At 38.3% G+C, this 27,735-nt stretch overlaps 1 long non-coding RNA gene across 1 annotated transcript in view; it reads right to left on the bottom strand.

Moving 5' to 3' along the window:
- Window positions 1–2,154: 2,154 nt before the first annotated feature.
- The window catches only part of LOC125270544, a 34,702-nt gene continuing 9,121 nt past the window's right edge, over window positions 2,155–27,735 (bottom strand). Inside the window, exons 2-3 of the long non-coding RNA XR_007185386.1 lie at window positions 12,966–13,134; window positions 2,155–2,583 (exon numbers count right to left, since the gene is read on the bottom strand). This is a non-coding gene — a long non-coding RNA (uncharacterized LOC125270544). The remainder of the gene's footprint in view (window positions 2,584–12,965; window positions 13,135–27,735) is intronic.

Genomic DNA, 27,735 nt, shown 5'->3' with positions numbered 1-27,735 from the left:
AGATGATGAGCTCCACCTGCGAGGAGCACCGGCCTTGAGTCTCTAACGGATGAGCTCTGGGAGCATAAAAGGAGGAGCGCCAACAGTGAAGGATGAGAGAGGAACAGGCCTGGATATTATTTTATGTTTTATTATGTTTGTGTGGCCGGCAGACGTCCGCGAGGGCATTACTTTCGTTTTGTTCTTTGTTTATTTTATATTAAAGTTATGTTGAATGTTCGCCGGTTCCTGCCTCCTTCCCATATATACGAACTGTGTTACAAGTACTTATTCAAAATAAGTACCTAATCAAGAGACTATGCGATTTCGGACGCATCCATTGTCTTTATGAGTAAGTCATTAAATTGATTTGTTTCAAACTCTGATTCATTTAATAATGAAACAAGTGACTGTCTTTATGAGGGAGTCATTGAATTGCTCACTAAACCAATTAGTTCATAAAAACTAATTAATTCAGTAATGAAACTGTCCTTGTGTGAACACTTTTGTTTGTGTGATCTTGCTTAATGTGTCTGAATTTCTTCTTCTTCATTTTTAAGAAGTCTAAGAACTAGAGTTGTCAAAAGTACAGACTTCGGTACTGAAATTTAAAAAAATGTGACGCTTTGAGTGCTGTTGACGCTTTGAGCGCTGTTGCGTCCACTGATAGACGCCTGCTTTCAAAGGCTTCCGCTTTCAAAATGCTTTCATATTCAAGCACTTCCATGTGCTATCAAACACTGCCATGCGTTGATCATTGTAGCCAATCACAGACATATCCAATGAGTGCGTCAACATGGCCAATCTGCAGTGTTTACGACTCTGCTCAACAGCGCTCAAAGCATCACATTTTTAAAATTTCAGTACTGATTGGTACCGAAGTCGGTACTTTTGACAACTCTACTAAGAACATTCCAAACCTTTCAGTGGCAAAAGCACACAGCTTTCATCAGCTTTAAATGATTTACATGTTTTCTGTCAGTCTCAGTATTCAAACACAGCCTGAAGTGAGCCCATGTTTCAGAGGTCATAGGTCAAGCAATTACATGGTGAAACAAAAGGGACTTTTCCCTCTAATTAGGATCTATTTAAAAGTCCACATATGTGCAGTAGATTGTCTAAAAACAGTAATATGTTATAATCATTCTCAACAAAAAATCCTCAGAGATTCGTTCTCCTATATAGGCCTGGGGAAGTTTAACAAGTCAAAACACATTCAAACCATTAGATTTGTATGACAAATACACACTTAACCTCTGTCCCAAGTAATATATGATATTCTCTAAATGCTTAATGAATTAATAGTATGCTTTCAAAACATTCTGTCTGGTCATGCATGTATGTGTGCAGAAGGGACTTTGGTAGGTTTCTCCTGCTGGCCAGATGTGCTGGTGAGAGATGCCTTCACCCCCAGACACACGCATGGCACTAAAGGCTGTGGAGTGATATGAATCCTGACAGGAACCTGGCTGTCATGAATACACAAAATTTTACCCTTCTCTGCAAATGTTTGAACATGTGTAGGACATGCCACACACACAGTTTTCTTAGAACTGCCATGTTTAAAGTATGTCTGTGGAGGTGTGTGTGATGGATATTAAAGTATTCTAGAATGACCAGACTTGCAGACGGTAAGTTCATGCATAATATGTCCATGGACCAAGATCTTAGGATAAAACTTATATAAGGGAAAGCATATACAATATTTTACTTCCTATAAATGGATAAATGCATTTTTAAAATGACAAATATTCCATGTGATTTCTTAATTAATAAAACCTGCATGCATAATAATGATAAAAAACAAGCAAAATGCTGGTTTAAAATTGTTAGAGTATTACGTGACATGCAGCAGCACAGTAAACTACTCAGATTTTACCTTTGGATCCTGAGGACAGCTGACATTGGTTGACAAGTTGATGCCATTTTCATAAAATAAATATCCAGATAAATTAATTATAAAATACATTATACAGTAAATGTTTAAAACATGAATCATACTCTCAAAAAGAGAAAAGTGTCCTTTCATATATTCACACAGTCGAAATATCTCAAACCATTACTGAAAATGTTTCTATTTTTCTGTTAATTTCATATAAAATGTTAATTACAAATTATAATAATAATAATGATAATAATTATATTTCAAAATGTCACAGTATTTGGTGGTGGAAACACTAGAAGCAAGGAAATCTGACCTTTTGTACAGAAAGGTTCACATGCTTAATGTCACAAATTTGCTTACATTTAATTATGCAGAAAACATTTCTTATTCATTTTATGCAGCGACTATTGTGTATTTTTTTTTCTTTCTATTTAAATGAAAGGTTTACATGAAAAAGAGACAGAACTGAAACAGAACATGTGAAGTTGACAAAGCAAGCTGAAGAATTATTTAGAGACACACACTTGTTAAACTTACACTGGGTCCTTTCCTGTGCGGTAACTGACAGTCAAGTCCACTTCCTCTGGCTCCAGGGCCTTGATGAAGTGCTCTCAGGGACCCACACTCACAGAGCTCTTTAAATTGCCATTCTTGCTCAGGACCACAGCAACTCATGTAACCCAAAGCCGTGACTTTCTCCAATGCTGCTGTAACGCTGCCTATTTACAGACAGAGAAAGAGGCAGTGATGGCTTTAACAGAGTTCATTGTTTTTGGTATCACATCCATTGTAAAACATACAGTATCACATTTTAGAAAGAGAATACATAGAGGAATCATTCATTTCATACTCTTGACCTACCTCAGTTTTCATGTGAAATACTGCCAGTCAAATCAATCTGACTCAACAGGTAAAGGTGTGAAAAATCACACATGGCCATAATTACAAGAGGCCAGACATGTGGCCTTCTTTCAGGGTTTAATAATATTCTAACGCCAAGAGGACACCGTTATGGGGGCTCTGTGAGCTGGGTGAGCGGCCCGTGTGCATTTCTGCAAAGGCCACTGGGATATTTACAGCATTTGGACATGTGAAGGTCACAGGCGTAAAGCAGGATGATGGCTTTCACAAATGGAGCCCCCCACCGGATCCCCGAGTGTTCATTGGATGCCGACAGGCCGAGCCTTCATACCTGTGACTGGGGCTCAATACATCAGTGAGAAGCTCGCAGTAAATCGGAGACCTAAAATGGATCCGCTGACATTGCTGTGCAATAATTAAACTATCGAGAGGGCTGCGGGGGTAAGAAGGACTGGGGTGCAGACAGTTCCTTGATGTAGGAAAAATGGAGCGGAAACTCATTCTGAGAGCAGGGGACTGAGAGCCGTAAAGGGACGTCTGGGGCCCAGAAGTTGTGTCCAGTGAATATTTCAACTTGAAAAGTTTTTTCCTCCTTAATTTTCTGTCTGGCAGCCCTTTCCCTTTCATATAATTTAAGGGCTGTTCCTAAGGAGCCCTGGGCACGAGTATGAATTGGCCCCCAGGTCCTGACTTTTTATATTACTGTGCAAACACATGGAGCCACCACAAGAAATGCTGTTCACTTCTGAAATAGTTTGTTACCATTTATTTTAAGTGCAGAAATGCAATTATAATTCAAATTTTTATTCTTTCAATGGTGTAGCGAAATGACCGGGAGAGTGTGTAGAGTTTGATTTATTGTACTGTGCTGTAATTACGACCAATTTAGTAGCATAAAGTTCTTCATTTTACAGTACTAAAACAAAATGACACTCTCAGACACACTTTTTAAACTATGAGATGCCATTGTTGTAGCCCACCTAACATTAAGGTTGAACCGCTGTAGTCACATGGACTATTTTAACAAATAGAAAATGGTACCTTGAAAATGGTAATGGGCCCCAGAACTACCTGCACCACCATGGACCCCTGAGCTACCTCCACTGCCATGGCGCCCAAAACTGCTGGCGCCTCTCTGGCCCCCTGAACTGCCGTTGCTGCCCTGGTGGCTTTCTGTTCGCCTGAAGCCGCTCCTTGTCAGTGCCCACCCTCACATCTGTTTTTCTGTTCATGTCAGTTTCTAGATTAGTTTTCTAGTTTGTTAATTAGGTCTGTCATCCTCCATTCCCTGCCTGTTAGTATCCCTGGTTACTGATTGTTTTAGTTTTCTTTTCAAGTGTGTCTGATTGTTGCATTCCATTCACCTGTGCCTTATCAATTAACCCATTAGTCCCTGTGTATTTAAGCCCTGTATTTAGTTTAGTTCAGTTCAGTTGTCTGTTATTGTTACGTTTAGGAGGTTGTTCTGTCCTGTGTTTTATGTATCCTGAGTTCTTTGCTGAAATAAATTTAAAACTGTTTGTGCTTAGATCCTGCAATCTACTTTATTTGCAACCCACCATGACAATTGTATGACATGATAATTTATTCTTTCCTAAGATACCTTTTCTGTCATGCAGGACCCTGTTCACAGCAGATTCTAAAGTGGATTATAGGAGAGGTGAAGTGTATCTCAGATTATGTTCGGGTCCGTTGCTTTCACAGTGGCTAGTTATTTGTATATGCACCTGTAATAAAAATGTGATTAAATGCTGCAGCTGTAGGTCTTCTTGGCACATTAGGCTCTCCTTCCAAATTGTCCATGGAAAAAACATAAGGATAGCAGGCCAACACATAAACCCACACACACTGAGAGTGATCATATACACACAGAAATGCACACGTGTGCCAATGCTCATGCTGTAGCCTGTATCTTCTAAAAATATACATTCACACAATCCACTTCTTACACACACAGAAGGACGGATGATTATTTTAGCATATCGGCTCCTTACTTTCCAGGGGGACTCCTGAAACAGATATCATAGGCAGCCAGAGTGTGTGAGACTGAGTTGTCAAAGTCAATCTCTCAGCACTGTAGTTTTACCCAAATTCTTCATTCACATTTCATAACTGCCACCTCAAATATTGTAGAGGCTTTAAAAGACTTGTTACATAACAGTCAGTATATCTACCATCTTTTATTACTGAAATATACAGTATTCAGCCTTTTATTGGACTTTAAAACTCATTTTAGATTGAATAAATGAATGATTGGACCAGTGGACTTTTTATGCTTAAATACAGTTTAAATCCACAGAAAAAAAAGTATTTTTATATAAAATAAAAATGAATCATTAGGAAATTTATGTTACAAAAACAGAGCCAGTAAAATTTTAATTGAGTTTATTAATATTTTGAATGAACAAAATTACTAAAAATTAAAAATTAAAAATATATAGCTAGCTGAAATAAAATAATAAATAAAGTAAAAAAAAAAAAAAAAAAAAAAAAAAAATATATATATATATATATATATATATATATAAGCTTATTTTATTTCAAGCAACAAAGGTTTTTATTATGGATCTTTAGTTTTAGTTAAGAATAACCCTGCACATATGTGAAGAGTACTATTGTAATGCAGTCCACTAAAGGCGAGTTATAAGTGAACCCCGGTGCAATTTTTATTTAAACAAAAGATTAACAAATACAAAATAAATTGCTCTCGCGATACTTTGATGTCATATACCAATCAATCTGCACAGCACCGCTTCAAGTCGAACACACCTAAAACTAACAGAAAGTCCAGGAGGGTGGTGGAGTGGAGGCGGAACAGGGGGAGTGATGGAGGGCCAGGCCCATGAAGTAGAAGAGGGCCTGGATCATGGCCTGGACCATGGCGGAGTGGTAGGCCTGGACCGTTGAGCAAAAGCGGGCCTGGGCCATGGATCATGGAGTCATGACAGACCTGGACCATGGAGCAATGGTGGGTTTGGACCATGGAACCATGGTGGACCTGGACCATGAAGCAGGGCCGGGCCTGGATCATGGAGCAAAGGACTACACCATGGAGGAACAGGTGGCCATGGTGTATCCAGTGGAGATGGGTACCACTAGGGTGGAGCTGAGATGACCACCTCAGCAGAGCAAATGACCCCAGGGGATCAGGGGTCCTCCTGGCCATGACATAGGGCGCAATGAGTTCATGGAGTTCATGGCCTCCGTGGCCGTAGCATAGGACACAGTGAGTTCTTGGACAGACTCCCTAACTATAACATGACAAGCCAAGGGCTCAGAAATGGCTTCCGTGGCCGTGACAGGGCAGATAAAAAGTTCAGAGACGGTCACCGCCACCTCTGTAGGAGCTGTAGCAGTTGCCGCTGCCTTTGGAGGAGCTGTAGCGGTCGCCACCACCTCTGGAGGATGTGTAGCGGTTCGCTGCCACCTCTGGAGGAGCTGTAGCTGTTCGCTGCTGCCTCGGAGGAAGTGTATGTGGCCCACACACACCAGATGACTGCCATAACAGGAAGCGCATCCAATGGTGCCAGGACCTAGCACCACCAGGACTAGGAAGCACAGGCGTCTGGGCCACGGTTGCCATAGGAGCGGCCTCTGGCCTCCAATTTTTCCCACCTGGTAATTTGGACCGTAAGGGTTTGTTCAATCCCACATGGAAAACATCATTAAGCTCCACCTTATTAAAATCCACTCAATGACAGAGCTCACAAAAATCCTACACGGTTCGATTTTTGCCGTATTCAGTTTGTAAAAATCCTCAGTTCACAAGCACTTCAACTGACCATTCCACAATAATCTTCATTTATTTTGATTATATATGCCTACCTGAGCCTTGCCAATAAACTCAGGTTTAAGACTATGGCAAAAGCAGATTCATAAAACTTGCTACAGTACAACACTACAGTACACAAGTTAATTCGTTCCATTTATTAATTCTTTAATAAATTCATTCACAGACTCAATTATTCATACATTGTGTAAGTACCAATTACACTTGAAAGTATTTATATAGTCTCATTATTTGTATTGCTTTTATGTTTTTCATAGCACAAACTAATTTATTAGCCTACATGAAACAACCAAAAAATGGCTGGGTCGTATGGGATGCAAAGGCAGCTTTTCCACCTTTTGACCACAAAATGTTGTTAGTGTGCATGGTGTTGAAAAGCTTCGAGTAATTAACCATTTTACGATACAATTGATGGGAAAGCCTCAGTACTTTGAAAAGCTTCATTTCACCATCACTAACAAATGATGTTTTATTAAAGGTGCCCTAGAATCAAAAATTTAATTTACCTTGGCATAGTTGAATAACAAGAGTTCAGTACATGGAAATGACATACAGTGAGTCTCAAACACCATTGTTTCCTCCTTCTTGTGTAAATCTCATTTGTTTAAAAGACCTCTGGAAAACAGGCGAATCTCAACATAACACCGACTGTTGTGTATCATTAATATATATGACCCCAATATTTGCATATGCCAGCTCATGTTCAAGGCATTAGACAAGGGCAGCCAGTATTAACGTCTGGATGTGCACAGCTGAATCATCAGACTAGGTAAGCAAGCAAGGACAATAGCGAAAAATGGCAGATGGAGCGATAATAACTGACATGATCCATGATAACATTATATTTTTAGTGATATTTATAAATTGTCTTTATAAATGTTTCGTTAGCATGTTGCTAATGTACTGTTAAATGTGGTTAAAGTTACCATCGTTTCTTACTGTATTCACGGAGACAAGAGAGCCGTCGCTATTTTCATTTTTAAACATTTTAAACTTGCAGTCTGTATAATGCATAAACACAACTTCATTCTTTATAAATCTCTCCAACAGTGACTACGTTTACATGGACAGCAGTAATCTAATCATTGGCCTTATTCTGAATAAGACAATATTATGATTAAGATTTTTACATGAGTAGCTTTTAGAACATTCCTTTAGTGTTCCCGTTATACATGCTATAGAACAAAAATCAATTAATGGCAAACGTCATTACGTCCCCACGGCACGCCGTCAGACGTTCTCTACAGAATTTCACGTATCACCACACAGTTCGTGCCATATACAGTTTTGGGTGTTTTATTTTTAATCTTACGAAAGCTTCAAGTGCAGTTAATTATTTGACATGCAATAGATACGGAGCCCCGCACATGACATGCAAGAAAAAAAAAAGTTGTGCGCACGATTTACTAATTCGTTCCATCGATTTATAAATTCATAAATCGTTCGTAAATCGATTTAGCCTAGGCTAGGGGCTACTATTTATTTTCCCTCTCATGTGTGGGTCTCTGTAAATAGACAACGGATACAAATTCTCCAGCAACAGGCCTCCTGTACTTTAATTCGGCAACTTTCATTCATGCCACCGCGACAAACTCAGAGGTAGGCCTACTGGATGAAAGATGAGGTGAGAGGAATTTGATTTGTGGCTTCTTGTTTGAAGCTTGCCCTCTTGTTTGCCGTCAAACGGTTGACCACTGCCGTGTGTGTATTATGTGGCCTGTGGCAAAATGCGGTGAAAACTCCCACATGACGTTAATAGTGTGTTTAAGGTGTGTACATGTCTATAATGCACTCCAATAACGCGACTAAAATAGGAATACTCCACTTGTCTTAATTCGATTTGTGTTTACTTCAAGTATGACTTTAGTCGGATTAAGGTAATAAACTATCGCTGTTTACATGGTCCTTTCTTAATCAGAGTATTGTCTCAATCGTATTAATATCGGATTACTGCTGTCCATGTAAACATAGTCAGTGTGTAATGTTAGCTTTAGCTACGAAGCATAGCCTCTAACTCATTCAGAATCAAATGTAAACATCCAAATAAATACTATACTCACATGATCCGACGCATGCATGCAGCATGCATGACGAACATCTTGTAAAGATCCATTTGAGGGTTATATTAGCTGTGTGAGCTTTGTAAATGCACTGTATTATAGTTGAAAGCTCGGGGGCGGGGAGCGTGCGATTTAAAGGGGCCGCAGCCTGAATCGGTGCATAGTTAATGATGCCCCAAAATAGGCAGTTAAAAAAATTTATTTAAAAAAATGATGGGGTATTTTGAGCTGAAACTTCACAGACACATTCAGGGGACACCTTAGACTTATATTACATCTTGTAAAAACTGGTTCTAGGGCACCTTTAACATAGTTCGGGAGGAAGTCAAATAAGCTATCCAATTATCACATCATCTCAACCAGCTGTCAACAATCAGTAATCAACATATCTACCCATTCAGAATGAGTACAGGCACCAACAGAGGTTACAGGGAACAAAGCTAGACAAAGGAACAATGAAACATGACTGCTATATATACACAAGACTAATGCCCAAACAAGACACCTGTGCACAATCAAATAATGAACCAATAAGAACGTGACACATAGACAAGGGAACCAATCAGAACATGGCATATTAGACAAGGGAAGCACATGACATGATCACATGAGGGCATGGGAATCACATGACAAAACCAGGAACTAAGGTTGTGAAAATGACAAAATAAAGGACCGGAACACAAACAAAATACAAACCAAAAACACACAGATGTCAAAAAGTGTGCAATGGATTGCTTGGAAGGTTTCTTTATTTTTCTTTTTTTTGCAAACATCATCGTCAAGCATTAGTTTGAGGTGAATGAAGGCACTGCAACAACAGCTTTTACAGTTCATATGTGCTCATTATTTAATAATAGTATTGATTTTATGTAATTTAGAGTCAACATGCGCTATAAACTATACTTTTTAAATTCATATAACAACCCCTGAATCAGAAATGTGCCTTGTTTTCATTTAATCTGATAACCTTAGAGTATACTTGAATATCATCAATATATCAATTATATCACCATGACATAACCAACTACTAACAAGCCATTGGTTGAGCACAATAAGCCACAGCCAGTCCACACTTTCACACCAAAGCACTAGGGGCCCATCTGGGCTTAACATGTGATTTCTTTAACAATGTTCCAGTGGCTATCACAACATCACGCCCAGCCTGCTTAATATTGCGGTTCTTATGACAGTGTAGCACCTAGTGCGTCAAATATTCCAGTTCTTCTGACAGTGTAGCACCCTGGCCATTTAACAGGTGGGCGATTCTCCAGCTATGACAGCATCACACCAACACTCCGTGGGCCAGTTGTCACCAGGCTGTAGATACTGTGTGGATAGAGGAGCAAATGGCTGCTGAAAAACTGTTTGCACATGTGTGGTTGTTTATGCGCGTGCCTAGACGACATTGGTGAAATGGCCTCAAATTATCTAGAAAGGAATTTTTGCTGTAAATCTTGGTGTGTGAGATATATAACTGCATATTTTAGTCATTTGCCCCAATTAACACTCATCATTTTGAGTCTGTGGTGTTTTGGGTGTCCACATACTGATGGCCATATATTGTATATGTGTCATTCTAGTTTGTGTTTGTGTGTGTGTCATATGTTGATTTCACTGAAACAGGAGCCATGTCCAATCTTCTGGTATTCGACTGGTTCCCCTTTCTCTGTCTGTCCACACACCATAGCTCCCGGTACTAACAATGGGGCCACTGTTACGGGACACAGCCTAACACAGGCCAGACAGCAAACATACAGCTGTGTAAAGACACACAGTCCTGCATCAGAAAGCTAATCTTCTTCAGGAATGCTAACACTCTTGAGATGACACCAGCACATGAACCTTATGAACACCAAAACAATGAAATTAGGAACAAAAATATAAAAAACAATAATTAGTAATAATAAATAAAATATGTAATTCAATCATTAAATAATCAAATAATTTAATAATTAATTAAAAAGAAATTAACATGTAATAAATCATGCCCCTTGACCAACAGGACTCTTGGCAACAGGACACAGTCACTGAGAATTGGCAGCAGATAGTGAGTAAGGAGCCGTTCACGCATTGTTCAAACAGCTGAATGGCTCTTGACTGAATTCATCATTTCTCACTTTTACGAACCGATATAGATCCTTAAATCCCAAGAATCAATTAGCCTATCCTGTTTTAAGTTGCTAGCACACCACATCCAATAAATAGCAATAATCTTTGTTCTTTGTTACTTTTGATATGAAAGTCTCAGATTTCAAATGATGTCCATTTTATTATGAAATTTAAAAAATAAATACCGTTTTGGTGCTCTTTAATGTGACGTGACAGATCGCTGTAGCGCAGCTCAGTTCAAGAGAAGCGGCAGCATGACACATGTGAACCGATCCTATCCTCCGCTTTAATACCAGTTACAGCACGAAATAAACATGAATGAACATCTGAAGGTATGTTAAAAGATACAGTACAACTTACCGAAATCCATATCATGTCACGTGTAATCGCTCAGTGTTTCAACAGCGGAAAGACTTCAATAAAACAGCTTGTAAACACTGTCACGTTTACCTCAGAAAAACCATTGACCATAAACTCCTTAGTCAGCTATAAAAATTAACTCTAGAGAGTAGCATTCTTATAAATATATGCATCATATTACATATTTATTATAATTTTTATTGTTCTTCAATATTTAGTGCATGTTTGAATACACCATGTTATGACAGCCACGATTTAAATGTTTATATTTCAAAAAACGAATTGGAGTAGAAATATAATTATGTAGGCCTAATTCTAAAGTTAGTTTTAGAACTTTACTTATTATAAAAAAAACATTCTTGAGTGTAATTAAGGTGTTTGTATATAAATTATTTCATTTCATTTTAATATTATAGTAATGTAGTACCAACTGACTCCCATGTGTAGTTTACAGCATTAGTTGAGAGATTTTTTTTTGCCATGTACTGTATCTGATATATATCCAAAATAATCGATATCGAATCGAATCGAAATTGGAATTGATTTGAAAGCTTGTGAATAGAAATCTAATCGAATTGTGAAAATTATGTCAATACCCAGCCCTACAATATAGTATATTTTTGTAATGCCTATACAGTATTCCAGGGGTTTTCGTAACTTTTTGATGGCATTTATAAAGAAATGTAAATAATAATAATAATAATAATAATACTTTACTTTTATATGGTCATGAAATTGTTCAGATATTGTAATATTATATTTTTATATTTTTTTTTGCTAAAACATTAATAATAATATATATTTAAAATAAATATATTATAAATATTAATTTTAATTTTAAATACAGGTTTGTATATATATATATATATATATATATATATATATATATATATATATATATATATATATATATATACAAAATACAATATATATATAGTATAGTAAAGTAAAGTATATAGATAAACAGTGATAATCCCAATTATTCATCTCATGATTTCTAACTAAAAAGCAGAATGAAATTTCGTACAATTCTGTGAACAAAAACATATTTCATTAACATATTAAGTGCACATGTCAACATTGTCAAAATCTTTTTCGTCTCTCAAAGTTTTCTCTGGACCCCAGTTTATAAACCTCTGACCTATTTAATATCGGCCACAAAATATTTGAACTGAGTTAAATCTTCATTTGGAGACCTTTCTCAGCAAATACTGATATGCAATTAATTTCATTAGCATATAATATGATTGTATTTTTTAGCCCTAGGTAAATATATATACACTAACAACCTGCATTTACAACCTACAATGTTTTGGTTTACAATGTTTTTTCCCAAAAAGTGAAGAAAAAGACAGCTCGGCAAAAAAAAAACCCCAAAAAAACCCTGCACTTGGTTTCACATCAGCTTCAAAAACTCGTTAGCTCAGACGTTTAAACCTGCTGGGGCCAGAAGTGACACCTTAGTCCAGGGTTTAATTTTGAGCAATAGCGGGTGTTAGAGAAACACATGATGTAGCCAGTTGTTTTGGGGGCAGTTGGGCCGTGATCATAAAGGCAGGTTTTATTAGCTGTTGCTTGATTTGTTCCTGCAGACTGTGGAGTGAGCTGCTAAATCAATGCGTACAGCTGTTCTTCCCGCTCGGCCTCTCAGCTCGCACAGCAGGTGTACGGCTCACAACGGCTGTCACACACACCCGCTCACATAACAAATAATAACGGCCTCCACACACACGGACCATCCATCACTGTTATGGCCTGGCCCGGGAGACCGAAGCTCACATACACACGTTCAGCAAAGTGCAGAACTACACACCCTGCTGCACAAATTGTCTGAAATGGTCACAGACACACATTCAGCCAGGTCCAGAGTATGTATGTATGTGTAAATAGACACGATATTCACAAACAAACAGGTACAAACCTGCACAAACCCACACATGCTCACATGGGGACTATCTATCATGGTTATGGCTTCGCTCCACTCCAGTGGTTGAAGCTGGCAGAGGAAAATGTTCCATGTACTTCAATGAGCAAGTCATTCCTCTCTCAGCTCTGCTCTCCTCACTAGACATGACTGTGGCCTGGGACGTCTGAAAAAGAAGACCAAAAACTAATGTTAAATACATTTATGAACATGTAAAAAGCTCCAATGAGATTGTAGTAGTGAAAAACAATTAGTCTTCCCAACAGCAAGGCTCCACATCTGGTGTAACTCAACCTGTGGGGGCTGGGGAACACAGAGAGAGGGATTCAGCAGGTGATGGTGGCAAGACTACACCAGACTGCCAGAAAACTACGCCTAAAACTGATGGAGAGGAAAGGAACAGGGAGAAGATGGGCAGAACGGAGATGGATAGAGTTTTGTGGAGGTAGGAAAGCAGCAGGAAAATCTGAGACATGTGTGAGATACAGTGGGTACAGAAAGTATTCAGACCCCCTTAAATTTTTCACTCTTTGTTATATTGCAGCCATTTGCTAAAATCATTTAAGTTAATTTTTTTTCCTCATTAATGTACAAACAGCACCCCATATTGACAGAAAAACACAGAATTGTTGACATTTTTGCAGATTTATTAAAAAAGAAAAACTGAAATATCACATGGTCCTAAGTATTCAGACCCTTTGTTCAGTATTTAGTAGAAGCACCCTTTTGATCTAATACAGCCATGAGTCTTTTTGGGAAAGATGCAACAAGTTTTTCAACACTTGGATTTGGGGATCCTCTGCCATTCCTCCTTGCACATCCTCTCCAGTTCTGTCAGGTTGGATGGTAAACGTTGGTGGACAGCCATTTTTAGGTCTCTCCAGAGATGCTCAATTGGGTTCTGGCTGGGCCATTCAAGAACAGTCACAGAGTTGTTGTGAAGCCACTCCTTCATTATTTTAGCTGTGTGCTTAGGGTCATTGTCTTGTTGGAAGGTAAACCTTCGGCCCAGTCTGAGGTCCTGAGCACTCTGGAGAAGGTTTTCGTCCAGGATATCCCTGTACTTGGCCGCATTCATCTTTCCCTCGATTGCAACCAGTCGTCCTGTCCCTGCAGCTGAAAAACACCCCCACAGCATGATGCTGCCACCACCATGCTTCACTGTTGGGACTGTATTGGACAGGTGATGAGCAGTGCCTGGTTTTCTCCACACATACCGCTTAGAATTAAGGCCAAAAAGTTCGATCTTGGTCTCATCAGACCAGAGAATCTTATTTCTCACCATCTTGGCAAACTCCATGCGGGTTTTCATGTGTCTTGCACTGAGGAGAGGCTTCAGTGATGGTTGACTTTCAACAACTTTCTCCCATCTCCCGACTGCATCTCTGGAGCTCAGCCACAGTGATCTTTGGGCTCTTCTCCCCCGATAGCTCAGTTTGGCCGGACGGCCAGCTCTAGGAAGGGTTCTGGTCGTCCCAAACGTCTTCCATTTAAGGATTATGGAGGCCACTGTGTTCTTAGGAACCTTAAGTGCAGCAGAAATTTTTTTGTAACCTTGGCCAGATCTGTGCCTTGCCACAATTCTGTCTCTGAGCTCTTCAGGCAGTTCCTTTGACCTCATGATTCTCATTTGCTCTGACATGCACTGTGAGCTGTAAGGTCTTATATAGACAGGTGTGTGGCTTTCCTAATCAAGCCCAATCAGTATAATCAAACACAGCTGGACTCAAATGAAGGTGTAGAACCATCTCAAGGATGATCAGAAGAAATGGACACCACCTGAGTTAAATATATGAGTGTCACAGCAAAGGGTCTGAATACTTAGGACCATGTGATATTTCAGTTTTTCTTTTTTAATAAATCTGCAAAAATGTCAACAATTCTGTGTTTTTCTGTCAATATGGGGTGCTGTGTGTACAATAATGAGGAAAAAAAATGAACTTAAATGATTTTAGCAAATGGCTGCAATATAACAAAGAGTGAAAAATTTAAGGGGGTCTGAATATTTTCCGTACCCACTGTATAACCACATATTTGAATAATTGTATAATTGAATAATTTCAAATAATTAAATAATTAATTTAAAAAAAAAACATTTATAAATCATGCCCCTTTGACCTACAGGACACTTGCCTTGCCAAACCACAGTCACTGAGAGCTGGCAGCAGAAAGTGATTTGTCTGCAAGAATTAGACAAAAGGAAATATATACAAAGTTCTGCCATGAAACTCTAGACGGCACAGGCTAATAGGTCCTTTATCTCAACCTGCTCGTAATTACATCATTATCTATAGGACACAGCTGATTGATTCCTGCTGTATCATTAGCCAATGAGCTTGCGTGCTTAACATTCAAATACATGGGTAGCATTTGCCTTAGCAGTGCAGCGCGCTTTCAGAAACCCTCCACCTTCCCTAGCTCCACCTGTATTTATCTGCTATGGGTTATTCATGTATGCTATATTGTACAGCAGCATCATGTCTTACTTGCTCACAGCAGCTGGTCGTGTATGTATTGGCAATAGCAAGCCCCGTACTTGCTCTGCAGCAGCAATAACTTACAGCAGCAGCGTACCAGATCTATGAAATACATTTCATGTTTTTCTGAATTCAGTGTCGGATCACCTTCTAACAGTATAACTGCAAAGACATGTCATTCAAAAGCTGTACTTTACACAACTTTGAGGATTTACTCATAAGGTATAGGTTAAACAAACATATGTTTATGGACCAAATCATATTTTGGTGCTGTAAAAATCAAAATAATTACATTATTTAACCTTTTTTAAATTATATTTGTTATTACTAATTTTATATCTCATTATTTTGTATTTCATTTTCTGATTTTTTCATTTGTTCAGTATGTATTGATCATAGACAGTCATCGAACATATAAAAAATGTTAATATAAAATACTATAATAAAACTTTTACAATACAATACAATGTTTATTTATATAGCACATTTTAAACAACCGAAGTCCACCAAAGTGCTGCACAGAGTATGCAAAAGAGAACAGTCAACAAAATTACAAACAATAAGACACAATCTATAAAACACACACTGTAGAATGGATCACTAAAGGATCACTAAGGTTCAATAAAATAAAGGATCATTGCACAGCAAGTCAGGAAATATTAAATGCCAGGGAGAAGTAATAAGTTTTAAGAGTAGACTTAAAAATAGATAGAGTTGAGGCAGCTCGAATATGAATTGGGAGACTATTCCACAACTTAGGGCCAACAACAGAAAAAGTATGATCACCTCTGTTTTTGAGACGTGCCCTGGAAGCTTGCAATAAACCAGAATCAGCTGATCTGAGTGCTCTTGACTGAGTGTATGGATGTAGCAAATCAGATATATTACTCACTATAAATAAAGCGCAAAAGAAACTACGAGCATGCAACGTCGTAGTTCTGTCATCTATTACGTCACGAAATAACCAAAAAGGCGATTAAAGCTGTGTTAAAACGGTGCATGCATGTATGTAGGCCTATTTGAGATATATATGTGTCACATGTCTCTGGACTAAAATATTCTGCCTATGTGAGATCACAATATAAGGCACAAGCTGATATGTAATTTTTTAATGCATAAATAAATGTGAGAACTGTGCATTTGTAATAGAAGATGCTAATTTTGTTAATTTATAAAGTACAAACAAAAATATCACATTTAAATGCATAATTAATTTTACATTCTGGCATTTATGTGCTGTTGATTTCTGCTTCCTTGTCAGCAAATGGGAATTCAAAAGAGAACTTTTTTTTCTTTGTACTGAGTTTAATTTAGGTATGATAGAACTGTTGCAATTATTTATTTTGACAATATAGAAAGTTAAACATTTAGTGTTTACTTTTTTGGTTACTTTTTGAAACAGACAAACTCAGAATTGTTGAGGTTCATTGATTATACATAAAATTAAATGAAGGTTGAATAATCTTTGAACTACAGTATGTAGTTATCTGCATGTCTCATCCATGGAGATGCAACAATGGAGAACAAGCTATTGGGGGTTTTGAGAACCAGAACTGACTGAACAAGTTGAAGCTATAGTGTGAGCCCCTTTATTAATATGCCTGCAAGTGAGGAATGATTACAACAAAACAACAAAAAAAGGTCAAATTCACTCAGCATTCCATGATCTTAATTACAATTAAGTACAAATTAACTGTATTCAGTTGTGTTGTAATCACAGTCCAGTAGCCTACATTATAGTCAGACTCATTTTTATGTTGAAATTATGAATATTTCGGTGCCACCCCGGACTGGTTGCTGGCCCCTGCCTGGCCACCCCTATGAAAAAATCCTGGCTCCGCCACTGCCCACAAAGAAGCAGAGCTGCTGCATTCTGAACCAACTGTACACGTGAAACACATGACTGAGGAGCACCGATATACAATGAGTTGCAGTAATCCAAGCCTACATTTCTTACACATGTAGTGCTGTATGGAGTATATATAATATATAACATAACATATATATATAATATATATAATAATTAGTATTTTATAATATTTTATTTTATTTTTTACTTTTTTTTTTGGGTTGAACTTTTCCTTAAATAGAAACTAATATATATTTCATTATAAATATATGACGTATAAACATATCATATATTGTCTATAATATTTAATATTGTTTAAATTAATATTATTTATATTTTCTTATTATTATAACACTCTTAGAATATTGCTAAAACATATATATCAGTACTTAGTTTTTTTTACAATTATATATAAATATTTAGAAATAGTTATATGATACGTAAGTCATTTTTACAGTAATTATTATAAATATTTTGACATTATTACTGTATATTATTTATATTGCCCTATTATTTGTCTCTGTTTTCTTTCTTTGTAACTATTATTACACCCAATTCTACTTTTCCAATATGCTATTACACTACGAACCATTATATGTCATGCCTATAAAACACTGAAAAATTGAAACATTGGGAAAGAGAGGGACTGAGAGACTGGCAAAGGATGAAGGGATTTTGGTTAATCATGTTCCCCAACTGGCAGACTGGGGACATAAATCTCCATTTCTCTTGTTTGAGTCCCCTCTGTGAGATCTTACTATATGAAGTTCTCATGAGCACAAGGTTATTCACAAATCAACTGAAGTGCCAACCACTAATGATCAATAAGAACCGGCACACATGAATCAGAGAGCTGCCATATTTACACACCCTGCCTCTATACACTTCCCATCCTCTACTATGTGTGCAAATATCTGTTGCATGATGCATCTACAGGTGTCTCTTTGTGGCAGAGGGATGCTGGTGAGTGCTAGACACAACTGCAGCTTCCTCAAACAGCTGGTCAACAGTTGCCCAATGTGGCGCATAAAAGCAGCCCAGTGCAGGGCATTGTGGACACATGAATATGAGAGAGGCATCATCGCTTTCTGTTTCCCATAAATCAGTGCACCCAGGCCTGCCAAAACTGTATCTGTGACAAAAAATGCTTGTGGTGAGTATCATATTCACTCTTCCCTTTTGAATGATGATTATAAACAGTATCACACAGATAATGTGACCCATTCATGAGTTAGGCTGCTTTTACATGAGACTAAATGGAGGAGATCAGTATGTCACTAAAGAAAACAATCATAAGGCCTCGTACGTTTCACTTTGCCAACATTCTTCCCTCCCAACAGTGTTTACGCTGCGTAAAATTATAGAAATGGGATTTTTGCCCATTCGATTCATCTATTAAAAGTGGAGGCTACTAAAACTGCACTGACACATTTCATGTTTGACATTTAATTTCCTTTCTAAAACAATTACACTACAATCTACCATTAGTTCCATAACTCAGAATTTGAATAAATCTGTTCAAGTGTGGCTAAGTGCTAAAATTATACTGAAATCTGAGGAGAAAAGGAAACTCTACTGAATTGAATGAAACAGCTGGGAGTTTAATTAGCTTTCAAAGGGTGTGTGTTCGTGAATACTGTACTTAAAGTATGATCTCAGAATAATGGCTGCATGTAAAATAAATGACTGTGCGTGAGCCTCATTTCATTTTCTGACAGTCCACATCAGTACTGGACTTGCCAAACGTCATGATTTCTGCCATACTCATTGAGCATAATCTGAATGCTGGATTCTCCAGAAGCCCAGACTCCCATAAGTGATCTGGAGCCTTTCTGGTGCGAGGGGACTATCATCAGTAATATGTGTTCCCCAGGCTCTTGGACAGGTCTGTGACCATCAGTAACCACCCTAGAGTCCTCACCTCACATTTAAGAGATCATTAGCAGCCTGCAGAGTAGAAGAATCAGCAGCCAGATATGTCATATCATGGCGCCTTACCATTCCACAGGGGTTTTTCTCTCTAAAACTTTCTTGTTCAGTCATTCATTGTTCTTTTAAAGGTGAGGCGTGTAATTTTTTTGCACCACTATAGCATGCCTTTTTCAAAATGCTGTAGGTTTCTCAAACATTTTCCATTGTTTAGACAAACAATACTCACAATCTCACTATTTGTGAGGCCAATGTTGATACAGTATGTGGGGCTGGTCCAAGATGTGAATCATTATGCAGGCAAGAGTAATCTTTCTCTGCCATTTATAATTTAATCTGATTATTTTTTTTTTTTTGCAAGCAATATATATACTGCAAATATTTACACTACTGTTAAAAAGTTTGTGGTCAGTAAGGTTTTTTAATGAAATAAATTAATACTTTATTTAGCAAGGATTGCCACAAAAATATTAAGCAGGGCCACTGCTTTCAACATTGATAATAATAATAATAAATACATTTTTTGAGAACCAAATCAGCATATTAAAATGATTTCTGGAGGATCATGTGACACTGAAGACTGGAGTAATGGCTGCTGAAAATTCAGCTTTGCCATCACAGGAATAAATTACATTTTAAAATATACTGAAATAGAAAACAGTTATTTTAAATTGTAATAATATTTCACAATATTACTATTTTTTTTTTATCAAATAAATGCTGCATTGGTGAGTATAACAGACTTCTTTGAAAAGTATATTTTAAAAAATATCAGACCGAACAGTGTAAAATGGTGATTTCTTTTTTTAAGTTGTAAGTATTGAACATAGAATTTAACATATACAAACATCACCTTAACTTTTTTCCTGTATTACCCCTCCCCCCTTCTCAGTAATCTTCATATGGACCAGTCTGATGCATCATTAAGGGAGTGAAGTTGGATGGATGGATGAGAGAGGCTGGGATTCACTTCACACCTCCATTACCTAAAGCTAGGAAAAACATTACTGTCACAACCTTGAATGAGTTTGCCTTCTCTTCCTGTATGAGATTAACGAGAGCGATAGAAGGGCAAGAGAAATGATCAAACGAGCAGTAACTCAAGACTGGGAAACCAACAGAGTGTGGGGGGGAGGTACAGGAGTGGGGTGGGACACAGAGAGAAACGAAACACTGACAGATCACTCAGGTGCAGATGCGATACGTGTTCCTGGATCAACATCTTTGTTGGTCCTGGAACAACATTCCAATCAGATTTGTGTTTTTTTTCTTTTTTTTTTCTTTTTTTGACAAGTTTAAAGTTTATGTTAAGTTTAGGCTTAAAACCAGGGGTAGGCGCTTCTACATCAGTGTTATTCACTCATCATCTTTTTTAGACAAGCTTTGGATGGGTTAGGTTTAGGGGTAGAGAAAGGGTTAGGATAAAATTATCGCTGCTCTCCCTGCTCTTATCCATGTTATAGCTTGAAGGATGGGCAGGGAGTTCTTGCCGAGAACAGAACCATACCACCTATCCAAACTGTATGCTAATTGTCAATCATCTTTGACAATGGTGGTCCTGACAGAACTAAGCAGCAAATAAAAAATACTTACTAAAATAACACTAGCAATTATGTACTTAAGCATGCAAATATTGCCTGCACTACAATTTAAAAAGATTTTTTTATTTAATTGAATTCATTATCACAGCTTTCAAGGGTGCTCTACTCAGGATTACCTACGAAGTTTTCTTTATTTTCAAATGACTTTAATTTCCAGTAATTGAGAGGTGGATGCCTGTTCCACGCAAGATATGGTTGTGTGGACGGTCCAGGCTGGCTCTGGGGCCCCTGCCTCTGGTCCATTTGTCAGAAGAGGAAGCTGTCTGTCTGGGCAGAGCCAGCTGTATATCTCCCCTGCACCGAGGGAGCTGCTCCCTGCCTCTCATTTCCTCAGGGGACCACACAGTGATAAATGGAGGGAGGATACCATGCACACACAGCAGGGGTGGTGAACAGGTCAAAAAGACACACTTGTAGACAGAAATCCCACATACTTTTCATTTGCACATACATACACACATTGCATCAGAACATCAAAAATGTCTTCTAGATGTTGCAATGCATTGCGATCCTTTTGATTTATTAGGCCTAGAACAATGTCTTTACATTGTGCGCTCACAATCACTCCTGTACACACACAAAAAGTATGCTACAGATGGACCCTGTTATCCATGGGTTTCATGTTCAGAATTGAGTACCACCGTACATTAGCGAATGGATGTTTTGAGAATCGAAGCGTTACAGTATGGACATGGAGTGAAGGATTTCATATACAGCTTTGGGGAGAAGCGACAAATAGAACAAGGAAAAGGGTGGGAGAAGGTGGGGGCCGACTAGTTAGAAACACATTTTTTGATTGCTCTCATGTGTGCGGGATTATGTACTGCTCTCATTACGCTGTAAGTGCGTTCAGTGCCGATGTGTTTACATTGCCGGACCGAGGACGTGTGCTCAGCCGGGCGTCTGTTTACAGATGCAGTTGGACACATCCTCGACCGGCAGCCTTGAGAGGCAGTAGCCCCCCGGCCCCGGGGCATGCTAAAGATATTATATTCGTTTATGGCTAAACAACAGGAGGGTTAGCGCTGCAAGAGAAGCATGCAGCCAGAAACAGATGCACCGCAGGAGAGAGAGATATGTTTGGGTGATCAGAGCCGCTTGTAATGATCATGTTCGCTGGCCAGCTTTTCCATCCCATACATCCGGAGTTCAAATGAGGCACCCAGTCGGTAATGCTACACAAATACAGAAATCTTGCAGTAAACCATTGAGAAATACAGATACGGCCTGTAAACGGCGGCCCGCCTGTGTTTGGACAACTGCCCGATGTGTCCATGCTGAATGAACTGCTTCCAGAAATAAATATGATTCGCTTCCTTATATAAACTACATTGATGTTGATAGAGAGGGAGCACAGGCTAAAAGGCATATATACAGGCATACAGTTTCAGCTCCATAAATCTGAGCTCCCCTGCAGAGAGGGATGAAACTGCCTCCTACAGGGCTGGAATGGACAGGGAGAAAGTGCCTCATATATCAAATCAGCAAAAGATGCTTCCTCCAGTGCAAATTTGGAAATATATTTCTCTCTTCTTTCATGGAAATATAGAAGCAAAGCTTCTGCATTTTACTCATCCTGCTCTCTGTCTCAGTTAAATCACAAATAAAATGTTAACTGATATATATTATATAAGTCTTGATATAATGAATTTCTTACCAAACCTTTTTGTCACCCTATGACCTGAAATATATACTTATAGTACCCCCTAAGATTTTGAAATAATATTTCAATAATTAAATAAGAAAAACTTCTCAGGTTAAAATTGTAACCCTGGTTCTCTGAGAAGGGGAGTTGACTGAGTTGACACTATAGGGTACGCCCTCAGGCTGTGCCTGGTGTCTGAAGATGTGTACCAAACTATTGGCCAACGACAGTCTATGATGTCATGAGCGGAACACCAGTGAGTATAAGAGGGCGCCTGCAAAATACATTATCAACTCTTTTGTCTAAAGGAGACGTGCAGGCAACCTGTAGCATGGCTACGAGACGCCACGTCTCATTCCCCTTATCAGGGAACCAGGGTTACAGTTGTAACCTGAGATTTTCCCTTTCGAAGTGGAACTTTGATTCGTCGTCTGGAACAAATACCCACTCCACCATGCTGAGGAGGTGCCTGCCTCACTAGGTCGAGTAGGTAAACCATAGTGGGCATAAAATAACCTGTTTCTATAGGTAAATCAGATAGAGTCAAGGCATCAAACAGTGGAGCCACTCCCTAAGCTTTAATTTCTCTAATAGCAAGATAAATATTCAGCTTCAGTGTTCTAATGCAAGGGAAGTCCCTCATAAAACCTAAATGCCCCAAGCTTAAGGTTCTGTGATACTAGCTATGTCAGTATATTGACAAAGAGCAGGGAGAACTAATCTACAACCTTTGATCCACCACTACTTCTCAGGGGGAGAAAAGGCTCTCACTTCATCAAAAAAGGAGATGAAATACATAAGAAGCATAGAGGAAGGGCTGATAGAGGAAAAGCCCTCAACTGAACCCCTACGGAAACTGCAAGGGATCTAAAGCTCTACTTATCTACCCTAGAACCATAGGGGAGAGAGTTCAACTCTGTCCAAGTTGTCTCAGGGACCTGCTCAGAGACCTACAAGCACTAATTGAGCAAGTGCTTTTATATCAAGCCAGGAGGCCATAGGCCAACTGCCCTAACTTGCCAGGTCCTCTAAGCATAGATCGACCAGAGTTGTGAATGATACCCACTATTAGGGGAGCATAAAGTCCTACTTCAGGACCCAACCATTGTTGGGAAGGAACAGACTGAATTGGATTAATTACCATTCCGTCTATCCTGCTCTACCCTAAAGGATATCGTCAAAGCAGCGCAATGACAGGGAGCATGTTTTCAAGATGCTTTCAACCCTTAGTAATAGTTTTTAACTATTAATAATGCCACTATGCCAAGGGGGAGACAATCCCTACTTCAACTTATGGAAGCAGGAACATGAGAGCAATGCATATCATTGCTTATTAAATTATTCTCACTACTCTGGCTCTATACCGCAAATAGGCAACAGGGGAGCCATGCCCTACTTAAAGACCACCAGATAACTGGGGAAGAGCAGCTCATACCCTATCCTACGATAAGTGAACTCTACCTAGAAAGCACCCTCCCAAAGGGAGCAATATTCCTCTTTATGGCGCCAACTAATGCAAAGGGGAAGTAAAAGAAACAGAAGTCATGTGATTTACACTCTCTAGTTTTGTTCTTCTTGCTCTACGCTAAGAGGTAAGAAAGGGAGCCTGCTAATTAAGCCTACAGGCTACAACCTTACCGCTGTTGCCCAATTTCATTGATTAATAATTTTCGTCATAATTTTCATCAACAAAATTTTTTTTACTGACGGAGACTAGACGATAACTAAGTAAAAGACAGTTTTGAATGACAAAACCTATGACAAAAATCTATTGACATTTTTGTCAACAAATAAAAATGAGATGAAAATGTTAGGGAAGAACAATTTGGGAAGAGGTACAGTCAGAATATTTAATGCTGTCTCAAAATAGCACAGTTGAGTACACTCAGATGTTCTTAAGATGATCTTAAGAAGTACTAAAGAAGAATTTTTAGTATATTAAGTACAAAATTAGTGCACGAAAATAGAGCACTCTAAGTATATTATAGCAATGTACTTTTTTTTCACCTGGGATGGTTCCATTCATCCTGCTCCACTCTAAGGGGTGTTTCAGGAGCAGACTAGGAAACGAGCCTAAAAGGAGACAAAACCTTATCATTTATCCACCAGGCTACAAACTCCCTATTGCTGTCCATACAAGGGGAAGACTACTCCTTACTCCTCCTGGGGAAGGAGGGTGAATAAGTACAGGGCATCAAATCATGTGCCCACTATACTTATCACTTCAGCTAACCACCATGGAAGCTGGGCATGTAAGGAAGGATATTATGCAGTCCTAACCTCATTGCTCTACCTATAAAACACAAGAGCAGATATAAAAAGGGAGCACACAAAATGCTAGTTTTATAGGCCAACATTACAGGCTTCAACCTTATTCCCCTCCTGGAAATTTTTTTATATGATGAACAGATTGAATTTAGGCTTTTATTTACATATAAACATTAGCGAACATAAACAGAAGCTCTACCGTACTTGCTTGATGCGTAAGAACAAATCTCATTCGTTCTTGCTGCTTAACACACGAGAATGAAACTCATTGGTTCTCGCAAGCATGCTTGAGTTTCCATTTACCATATTGATGTGTGCGTTGGTGAATGTTTATATGTGAATAAAAGCCTAAATTCAATCTGTTCATCATATAAAGCGATTGTGTCTCTTCAGAAAATTTTGCTTAAACCGCTCAATTTGAATGTACTTTTATGAACTCTTCAAAGCGTCAAAGTGGTCAAAATTATGTTGTAGAATAAATTGTGAAAATATATTTTTCTGGTGTTAACTACAAACCTTATTTTTGCCATTTAACCAAAAACCCACTGACTTTGGGATAATTGATCCAGAAAATGTAACTCATTTATGGGTTTTAGGACTCATTCCTGCAGCACTCTATAGGTAAATTTGGGAAGGATGAGGCAATTAGAGCCCTATACTTTTTGAGAAATGCCTTGGGATTGTAGTGATCACTGAAATTTCACTGGGTAACAGGCAAGAGCTACAGGGTGATCACTGCTGGCATTGACACAAAGACTCACAGTATCACACAAGTGCTAAAATCATGTTCAACTCATTAAAGTATTTATGCTATAAAAAGTCTATGTATCAATTTCAAACTATAAACTTACTAGTCAGGGCAGTTGTCTTATTCCTGTTTAATTGGGTGCAAAAGAACAGACATTTAATGATACCTCCTCAAGGATCTGAGAGGAAGTGAAAGTAACTCAAACAACAGAGCTACCCACGCTGTCTTCACGAGATGAAGATTCATGGTCAGGTGTTAACGCACCTCAAGTTTGTTTTGCTCTCTCACCACAAGTAGATTGGAGGGAGAAAGAACCAGAGAGCGAGAGAGAGAAAGCAAGCAAAGAAAAAGGTGATGAAAGAAACCATCTGGCCCAGGAGCTAATGTACATCAACACATTAATCCTCTATCCCAGAGTGATGAGTAGGAGCAGGAGAGAGAGAGAGAGAGAGAGAGAGAGAGAGAGGAGAGCAACAGAAGCAAGGAAAATTAGACGCGTCTAACACTAGTACTTCTTCCATCTCCAGGGAATCTGACTGACCAGAGCTAAAAGATCCATATGCAACCAGAAAAAAAGTTGCAACACCTACAGGATAAGCCTGGCTGTGGTTGGAAATGAGTGAGATGGAAATATTGTTCCTAAGACTGTATTTGTGTCAGTGTATGCGTATGTATACATTATCATCTCATAAAAGAATGTGTTTTTTGGAATTCAGTGGATTTCAAAAGTCTGAGGCTACATGGAAATATATTTTCAGGTACAATACAATACAATGCAATAAAGTGACATTGATCATGTGAACTCCTTAAAGGGTTAGTTCACCCAAAAATTCTGTCGTTAATTACTCGTCGTTCCACACGTGTAAGACCTTCGTTCATCTTCGGAACACAAATTAAGATATTTTTGATAAAATCTGTTTTCCTTTTTCAATGCCCAGAAAGCTACTAAAGACGTATTTAAAACAGTTCATGTGACTACAGTGGTTCAACCTTAATATTATAAAGCGACGAGAATACTTTTTGTGCGCAAAATAACTTTATTCAACAATATCTAGTGATGGGCGATTTCAAAACACTGCTTCATGAAGCTTCGAAGCTTTACGAATCTTTTGTTTCAAATCAGTGGTTCGAAGCGTGTATCAAACTGCCAAAGTCATGTGAACTATTGAAATTTCAAAACACTTATGACATAACGAACCTTCGTTTACTGAAATCACGTGATTTTGGTGCTCCGAACCACTGATTTGTCGTTATTCGTCATTATTTAGTTTTTTTGGCACACAAAAAATATTCTCGTCACTTTATAATATTAAGGTTGAACCACTGTAGTCACATGAACTTTTAAATGTTTTTAGTACCTTTCTGGGCATTGAAAAAGGAAATGATCTTTGACAAACTTGTGGAATTCATGCTGCTATCATTATACCAAAAGGGGGACAAACTGTTTATGTTGTCAAATTAGAAAAATACAAAATAGAAGCATTTTCACTAGTGGTCTCAGATTTGTGGACACCTTTGTACAATGTTTGTGCTTTCTGCATTTGAGAGAACAGTTACATTTTGCTGAATTTACTTACTGTCACAATTTAACTGTAACAATCAGTGTAAGATTGGAATAAAATTTGAAAGTAATCTGAATCATTAATCCGAATGAATCCAATCAGATTTCAGATTATCTGTTTTTATGCAATTCGATTCACCTATTTTTTACATTGCATTTGCAGTGCCCAGTCAGTAAACAGTCAGTATGCCAGTAAAGATTGGTTGAGTGTCAGAAGGCCAGCACAGTTCATAGTTCATAACAGAGTTCATAACACAGGTCAAGCAAAAGCTGTGCAGAATTTAGGGGTTTGTTCAAAATCAAAAAAGCCTGGTATGATCCTAAATAGTTTGCCATATTACATCTGTATTTATTGTACTTCATATCCTATATTCAGCAACAAGAATTGCATCCTCCACCATCCTCTCTGAATGGTGGAGTGATTCAATAGAGCACAGGACACAAACTGACACTTTTTCACCCACTGAGCCCATGAAACTTAAACTGGCAGTAAAAAAAAAAATTGTCTGTTTCAATTATTGTCATCTATTTTACATGATCGAACTCAAAGACCACCCCAGAACCACTTTTGTATAAAGGAAATGATGCTGAACTGCCTCTGTAAGGTATTGTGGGCATCTCTCTGGCATTCCGGCTGACCTGACCAGTTTCGCCTCATCTATCAGCCACCCTGTTTTTTATGGGGAGAG

The sequence above is a fragment of the Megalobrama amblycephala genome, linkage group LG6 (genome assembly GCF_018812025.1).
Source record: "Megalobrama amblycephala isolate DHTTF-2021 linkage group LG6, ASM1881202v1, whole genome shotgun sequence".
Lineage (NCBI taxonomy): Eukaryota > Metazoa > Chordata > Actinopteri > Cypriniformes > Xenocyprididae > Megalobrama > Megalobrama amblycephala.
Note: the sequence above shows the minus strand (reverse complement) of the source record. Positions and strands in the feature narration are given on the sequence as shown.